Below are 8,791 nucleotides of genomic sequence, written 5' to 3' on the forward strand. Positions count from 1 at the left end.
GGGAGGTGGAGACAGGAGGATCGCGCTGGTTCGGAGCCAGCCTTGCTGGCTTAAGAGACCCTGTTTCCAAATAAAAAATATAAAATAGGTCTGGGAGTGTAGCCCAGAGGTAGAAGGGCTTCCAGGAACCCCAGTACCACCAAATATTTTTTTCAATATTTGCCAATAATCTATGTCATTACTGGAGAATAAAAGAGACAGAAAAAAATAAATAAGCTGGGCATGGTGACCCATGGCTGTAATCTCAGTACTTGGGACACCGAGACAGGAAGATCTCAGGTGCAAGGCCAGAAATGTGTGGTAACATAGCAAGATCCTAATTTAAAATTTAAGATATGTATATTTATATGTATAACAAATACATATATATATATGTATATATATATATATATATACACACACACATATACACATACATACACATATATCAGGGCATAGTATATCAGGGTATAGTAGCTCATGCTTGTAATCCTAGTTCTTGGGAAGTTGAAACAAGAGGATCACAGGTGTGCGGCCAGCCTCAGCAACCTTGTGAGGCCCTCTGCAACTGAGTGAGAACTTGTTTCAAAATAAAAAATAAAATTGGGCTGGGGGTGTAGCTCAGAGGTAGTATGCCTCTGAGTTCAGTCCTCAGTACCACCACCAAAATAATAATAATAATAATAATAATAATAATAATAATAATGCCAGAGGTATAGTTCAGAGATAAGTCGTCTGAGTATCATCCCCAGTTGCACAAATTTAAAAAAACAAAGAAAAGAAAAAGAAAGAGGCCGGATGTGGTGGCACATCCTTGTAATCCCAGAATTTGGGAGGTTGAGACAGGAGGATCGCGGTTCGCGGACAGCCCAGCTACTTAGTGAGGCCTTCTGAAACTTAGTGAGACCCTTTTTCAAAATAAAGAATAAAAAAAATGGAGATGGGTGTGTAGCTCAGAGGTAGAAAGCTCCTGGGTTCTATCCCCAGTACCACAAAAATAAATAAATAAATAAGGAAGAAGGCATGAAGACACTTTACAGATATGAAGATGGTGATTGTCACATAAGGTTTTCTTTTTCAAGAAACTCACTCTCTTCTAGTTTATATAAGCAATGGTCTCCTGGAATTTTTGTATTATTTTTATTGATTCCTTTTATCATTATTGTTTGTATTAGTTCTCAATTACTATAATAGTGCTGAGTAACAAATTCACTCCAAGCCGAGTGGCTTAAAGCAATTCTTGTCCATGTGTCAGTGTCTGATCCAGCCTGGGGTAGGCTGGGCTTAGCCCTAGGTTGCTGTGTGGATCCAGGTCTGCACTATGTGTCCCTCATTTTCTCTGGGGACAAACAGATTACCTAAGCTATATTTTCAAATGTCAGAAGCTCAAGAGAGCAAGCTCATTCAAACAAACACATCTTGAGCTTGTACTTGTTTCATGCCTGTGAACAGCCTATTTAGTCAACACACATCAGTGGATAAGCCCAATGTCAAGGGGCAGTAATGCGCACCCCACCTAGCAAGAGACCACAGACCATCGAACAGCAAGAAGTGTGCTCCTCCCGGGCAGATAGACAGGTGAGGAGTTTTGCAGGAATAATGTAATCTTTTCAAATAAATATCAACAGTAAGTGCAATCTGCTTGGTAAATTCTTGAAGAAATTGTATCTTAGCAATACAATTTTATTTATTTATTTGTTTGTTTATGGTACTAGGAATTGAACCCAGAGGCATTCTGCCTTCAAGCTACACCCCCAACCAGATTTTACTTCTTATTTGGAAACAGGGTCTCACTAGGTTGACGAGTCTCACTACTTGTCGAGGCTGTTCTCTGTCCCCGAACCAGCAATCCTCCTGCTTCAGCCTCCCAAATGCAGGAACTATAGGCATGTGCCACCATGCCTGGTATGTGTGTGTGTGTGTATATATATATATATATATATATATATATATATATATATATAAATTTAATTTAATTTTTAAAATTTATTGGTATAGTATAGTCTCACATCATAATGTGGTACAATTATGTTTTGATTCACAAAAATGTGATTATTATATTTTGATTCATAAAAATTTTCCCTACCATAAATTTTTTCATGGATGACTCACTTTCATAAGATGAAAGGAAAAATAAGTTGTTCATGGGTTTATCTTCACCAGGATGGTCTGTAACTGCTTCTCTATACCAGTAACTATGATAATGATATTAATTCGAAATCCTTTGTAGAGAATAAAGAGTTTTTTTTCTGTAAAGTATACACATTTTCTTCATCAAGTATAAGGAGTGTAAGCAGGTAGAGCAGTCATTTTAAACACAGCCGGGGTAGAAAAGCCAAAAACAGTGAGCAGAGACAGATGCAGGACAACCAGGGCTCTGCCGGCCGCTGTGAGGGATCAGAAACCCAAAAAGGGGAAGAGGGTGCTTTGGCTTCTGCGATGCTGAGTACATTCGCAAGACCCGTCCACTGGACTCTCAGGCTTCACAAGCACAGCACCCTAAATGGGAAACAGCAAAGTGACTTTGGTAAGAGTGCGCCTACGGGGAGCCTCAGATCACCGCCTTCAGGTGCTGCTGCTGCGCGTCATTTTATGAGTTCCCCCCTCAGCAACTCTGGAAAGAACACGGCTTACTTACTTTTCAGACAGGTGAGATACTTCCTGCTTCAGAAGGTGTGTGTGTGTGTGTGTGTGTGTGTGTGTGTGTGTGTACCGGGAATTGAGCCCAGGGGCATTCTATTTCTTTTTTTTTTTTTTTATTCTTTCTTTATTTATTTATTTTTTATTTTTTTAAATTTTTTTATTTTTTATTTTTAATTGGTGCACTGTATTCATACATCATAGTGGGATACATACTTTTGTAGACATACATGCACACATTGCCCAGTCAGCCCCCACCCGATCCCCACCCCATTCTCTCCCTATCCCTCCCTCCCATGCTTGGCTTAGTAGTTGACATCTAGTATTATAGCAATTTATCAAAAATTAAAAATGATAATCTCACATAACAGTTTCATTTGTCTGATACCAAGCTTTTGATGACTTAAAGATAACATTTCAATATTTCTTTTTGCTTTCTTTCTTACCAGAGAATCTATTTTTTCTATTTTTTAGGTGAAACTATCATATATTTATATATTTATTTTTCAGAAAAAAATCTATCCTAATATGGAATATGGACTCTAGGTACCCACAACGATCTTGAAAAAGAACAAAGCTAGCAGATGTATATTTTCTGATTTCAAACCATATAAAGCTACAATAATTGAAACAGTGTAGTACTATTCTAAAGGCAGATATATAAACCATTGGAGTTAAATAAAAGCCTAGAGATAAATTCTATTTCTAAGCCACACCCCTGGCCCACTTTTATTTTTTATTTTGAAACAGGGTTTCAAAACTGGCCTTCAACCTGCAAGCTTTCTGTTTCAACCTCCCAAGTGCTGGGATTACAGGGCGTACCCCCTCACCCCATCTTGGAAAAAATTGTAATGCCTGCCTGCCTGCCTGCCTGCCATCCAACTTTTTTATCTTCGTTTCTCTCTCTATTTACTCATAGATTTGGAAGCAATGTAAAAACCTATAACTCCATAGCTCTGGTATTTTAGGCAGGCCACACCTAAAATAACCTAGACAGACAAGAAAAAAAATATATGTGGCTAGGGTTGGCAACCTTTGGCTTGGAGTTTGCTAATGTCAGCCCTTCAGGAGGCCAGTGTGCCCGTGGCATGAGGAAATGGGATCCGGGAGCGGCCGGTGTGAATTTAAAGTGGGGCTGCTGTGGTGACCACACCTGGTCCTGATGGGAATCCTGCTGAAACTGGGCCTGTGTCGGCGTTCCAGGCTAAGCTGTAAGCAAAGATTGATTGGCTGAGATAGGCAGTAGCTTCCGCAGAACTGCAAGCGTTTCATATAGGGCAACTATTTACACCACTTCCTGCCAATTTGCCATGCAGAACTATTGTTGAAGATGCCAGGCAGCAGAGATTGAGCAAGACCTGTCCTGTGCTTGCCTTGAGCAACATTTGTGTCTAGGGAACTCAGATGCTGTGCTCGACACGCACGTTCCTTCATGATCTTATTGACTTATGTATTTATTTATTCATTTATTATTATTATTACTATTATTAATTATTTTGTGGTACTGGGGATTGAACCCAGGGGCATTTTGAGCTATACCCTAGCCCTATTTATTTTTATTTTTATTTTTATTTTTTGTGGTACTGGGGTTCCCTGAAGCCCTTCTAAACTCCGGGCTACACTTCCTGACCTATTTTATACTTTTGATTTGGAAACAAGGTCTCTTAAGCCAGCGAGGCTGGCTCTGAACCAGCGCGATCCTCCTGTCTCCGCCTCCCAAGTGCGGGGATTACAAGCGTGCGCCACCACGCCAGCCCTATTTTATTCTTTATTTTGAAACAGGGCTTCACTAAGTAGTTAAGGCTGGTGTTGAAGCTGTAATCCTCCTGTCTCAGTCTCCCAAGTATTGGGGTTATAGGCATATGCCACCACGCCTGGTTTGATTTGATTTCTGAGAATCTTTTTTTTTTTTTTTTTTTGCTGGTACTGGGGGTGGAATCCAGACTATACTCCCAGACCCAGACCCATTTTATATTCTATTTGGAAACAGGGTCTCACTAAGTTGCTGAGAGCCTCACTAAGTAGCTGAGGCTGACTTCGAACCTGCGCGATCCCCCGTCTCAGCCTCCCAAACACGGGGATTACAAGCATGCGCCACCGCGCCTGGCTGATTTCTGAGAATCTTTACAGGCACATTTATAGCAATATTCCTGTTCACTTGTGCTTTCATGCTGTGGCACGATAAATGTTTAATAGTCAGCTCCCTGATGAAAAAGCAGAAGCCCTGCTAAGAGCCATTCCAATTTCCATGGTGTAAATATTCCCACTGTGGCTGATTTCAAGCTGCCAATATGAAATGACTGACTGTGGAGCCGGGAAGAGAAACACACACTTGTTCTGGAGAGTTTATGCACGCCCACTCCCGCACATCCCTGCCTTGAGCCTTGGGAGGCTGAGGCAGGAGGAGGATCGCAGGTTCATGTCCAGTCTCAGCTACTTAGTGAGGCCCTATGAAACCTAGTGATACTCTGTTTCAAACTAAAATGTTAAAAATAGGGCTGGGGGTATACCTCAGAGGTATAATGCCTCTAAGTTCAATCCCTGGTACGGCAAAGAAATAAAATAAATAAAAATAATATAAAATAGGGCTGGGGTTGTAGCTCTTGGTAGAATGCCCCTGAGTTAAATTTCCAGTACCAAAAGATAAAAATTATTATTTTTTTTTTGGGGGGGGTGTCAGGGAATGGAACCCAGGGGCATTTGACCTCCAAGCTATACCCCCTGCTTTATTCTTTTTCTTGAAACAGGTTCTCACTAAGTTGCAGAGGGCCTCACTAAGAAGCTGAGGCTGTCCGCAAACTGTGATCCCCCGGTCTCAGCCTCCTGAATGCTGAGATTACAAGCCTGCGCCACCATGCCTGTATTATTATTATTATTATTATTATTATTAATTATTTTATTATTATTTTGGTTTGTTTTTTGCAGTACTGGTGATAGAACCCAGAGGCATTCAACTTCCGAGCTACACCCCTGCTCTATTTTTTCTTCTTTATTTTGAAACAGGGTCTCACTGAGTTGCAAAGGACCTCACTAAGGAGCTGAGGCTTAGCGAGAGCAATGATTCTCCTGTCTCAGCCTCCCGAATGCTGGGATTACTGCCTGTGCCAACACGCCCGGCTTCTTATTTTGTTTTATAAACCGGGCTTGGTAGCCAGGCATGGTAGCACACACTTATAATCCAAGTACTTAGGAGGCTGATACAGAAGGATTGAAGGTTCACTGTCAACTTCAGCTACTAAGGCCCTCCACAACTAAATGAGATGGTGTTTCAAAATAAAAAATAGGACTGTGGGTGTAGATTGGAGATAGAACACCTCTGGGTTCAATCCCCAGTACTGCCAAAACAAAACAAAAAAATTGGGCTTGGTGGTCACAATGCCTTGGTTATGACTGAGCACAAGTAATCCTAGTACTTGTGAGGCTGAGACAAGAGGATCACAGGTTCAAGTACAGCCTCAGAGTAATGAAACTCTCATCAACCTAGTGAGACCCTGTTTCAAAATAAAAATAAAACAGAGCTAGGGATGTGGCTCAGAGGAGAATGTCCCAGGATTCAATACCTAATTTCATGAAAAAAAATTAATCTGAAAGAGTCTCAATAATTTGCTAAGAGTTAGGTTTAGGAAATCATCTTGAAGGGAAACCTTATTATATAACATAAAATTAGTGTCCCCGAGTGTATGCTTGGGGAAATAGTTATCTTTCATAAAGAAAGCATAAAATGTTGAAGGAAGGTCAGTACAAAATGATATCAGAGCCGGGGATGTTGGTGCACGCTTCTAATCCTAGCATTTGGGAGGCTGAGACTGGAGAATCACAGTTCCCAAACAGCCTCAGCTACTTAGTGAGGTCCTCTACAACTCAGTGAGACCCTATTTCAAAATAAAGAATAAATATAGGGCTGAGGTGTAACTTGGAGGTAAAATGGCCCTGGGTTCCATCCCCAGTACTGCAAAATATATAAATAAATAAATAAATAAATAAATAAATAAATTTTATATATAAATATATATATTTGGGGTAATTATATATATATTTTATATATATAACAAATATATAAAATATATAAAAAATATATATATAAAATAAATATATATATAATAAATATATATATATAATATATATATAATTACCCCAAATATATATTACCCCAAATATATATATAAATATATATATATTTATATATATTATATATATATAATTACCCCAAATATATATATATATATATATATATATATATATATATATACACACACTATCAATCAAGTAATCAATGAGTACTGTACTGTGGACTTCCAATCTACTCAGCCCTGCTCCAAGGGCTATTTACGGGCAGTGGAAACGAGGAATAAGTAGGAAGTAGAATCTAAATCGCAAGGAATTTAAACAATATCAGTAATGACAATGTAGACCTCAATCAGTGTAGTAAGTATCCATTCGACTACTGTGCTTTTTGGGGGGAGGTGGGTACTGGGGATGGACCCCAAACCAGGGATGTTCTACCTCTGAGCTACAGCCCAGGGTCTCAATAAGTTGCTGAGGAGCTTACTAGGTTTCTGAAGCTGGCCCTGAATATGTGAATCCTCATGTCTGAGCCTCTCAAGTACTGGGATTATAGGTGTGCATCTGGCTTATTTTTATGTTTATTTATTTATTTGTTTTTTGTGGTAATCGGGATCGAACCCAGGGACATTCTACCTCTGAGCTATACCTTTAGCCCTATTTTTAAATTCTTTTTTTCTTTGCTTTTTTAATTTGTTATACTGGGGGTGGAATCCAGGGGCTTTTCTACCTCCGGGCTATACTCCAAAACCTATTTTATACTTTATTTGGAAACAGGGTCTCAATAAGTTGCTGAGAGCCTCAGTAAGTAGCTGAGGCTGGCTTCGAACCTGTGTGATCCTCCTGTCTCAGCCTCCCAAGTGCTGGGATTACAAGCGTGGAGCACCACGCCTGGCTTATTATTTATTATTTATTTTGAAACAGGTTTCACTAAGTTTCGGAGGGCCTCACTAAGTAGCTGAGGCTGGCCTCTAAACTGTGATCCCCCTGTTTCAGACCCCCCCCCGCCAAGTACTTGAGTTACAAGTATGCATCACCACACGCAGATTATTTATTTATTTATTTATTTATTTATTTATTCATTTATTTGGTGGTGCCGAGGATGGAACTCAGGAGCTTTCTACCTCTGGGCTACACTGCCAGACCTATTTTAATACTTTATTTGGAAAGAGAGTCTCAGTAGATTGCTCAGAGCCTCACTAAGTAGCTGAGGCTGGCTTCGAACCTGTGCGATCCTCCTGTCTCAGCCTCCCAAGTACTGAGATTACAAGTGTGCGCCACCACGCCTGGCATATTTTTATTTTTTGATAAATAAAAGTTTTCAAGTTCTGTGTGACTATTGAATATCTACAAGAGAAAATAGATTGCTATCCAAAATATTTAAGACCTCCTATGAATAAATACTGTAATACAAAATCTCAACAGGTAAATGGAGAAAGGTGATGACAGGCAATCGCGCAGAGACTATACAGATTGCCAATTAACACTTAAAAAGAATGTCCATCCTTACTAATAATCAGGCAAACATAAATACAAACAAGAGGAATACTTTCCACTCAGGGTTCATTCAGCAGTTTAGAGGGTTTTTGTTTTTTTGTGTTTTTTTTTTTGCGGTACAGGGGATGGAATCCAGGGGCATTCTACCTTCGAGTTATAGCTCCAGCCCTACTGTTCATTCTTTATTTTGAAACAGGGTCTCACCGAGTTGCAGAGGGCCTCACTAAGTAGTAGCTGAGGCTGGCCACGAACCGCGATCCTCCTGGCTCAGCCTCCCAAATGCTGGGATTACAACGTGCGCCACCAGGTCCAGCAGCAGAGAAAAATTTTAAGATAGATGATGTCTACTCTTAGGAATGCTGCAGAGAATTAGGTATTCTCAAGAACGGTTGATGGGTATAAAATGATAAAGCAACTCTGAGAACAATTTGCTTGAACCTATCAAAAATTTTAAATCACCAGCTCCTTGTGATTCAGTTAATCCACATCAAACAATCTATCAAAAATAAACTAATGAAACTATGCATTAAAAATGTGCATTTGCTGCAAATTGTTTTAATGGCAAAACATTTTGAAAAGCTATCATGACTGCAGAGGCGTGGTTAGATACATT

Source organism: Muscardinus avellanarius, assembly GCF_963383645.1.
Source record: "Muscardinus avellanarius genome assembly, chromosome: 1".
Lineage (NCBI taxonomy): Eukaryota > Metazoa > Chordata > Mammalia > Rodentia > Gliridae > Muscardinus > Muscardinus avellanarius.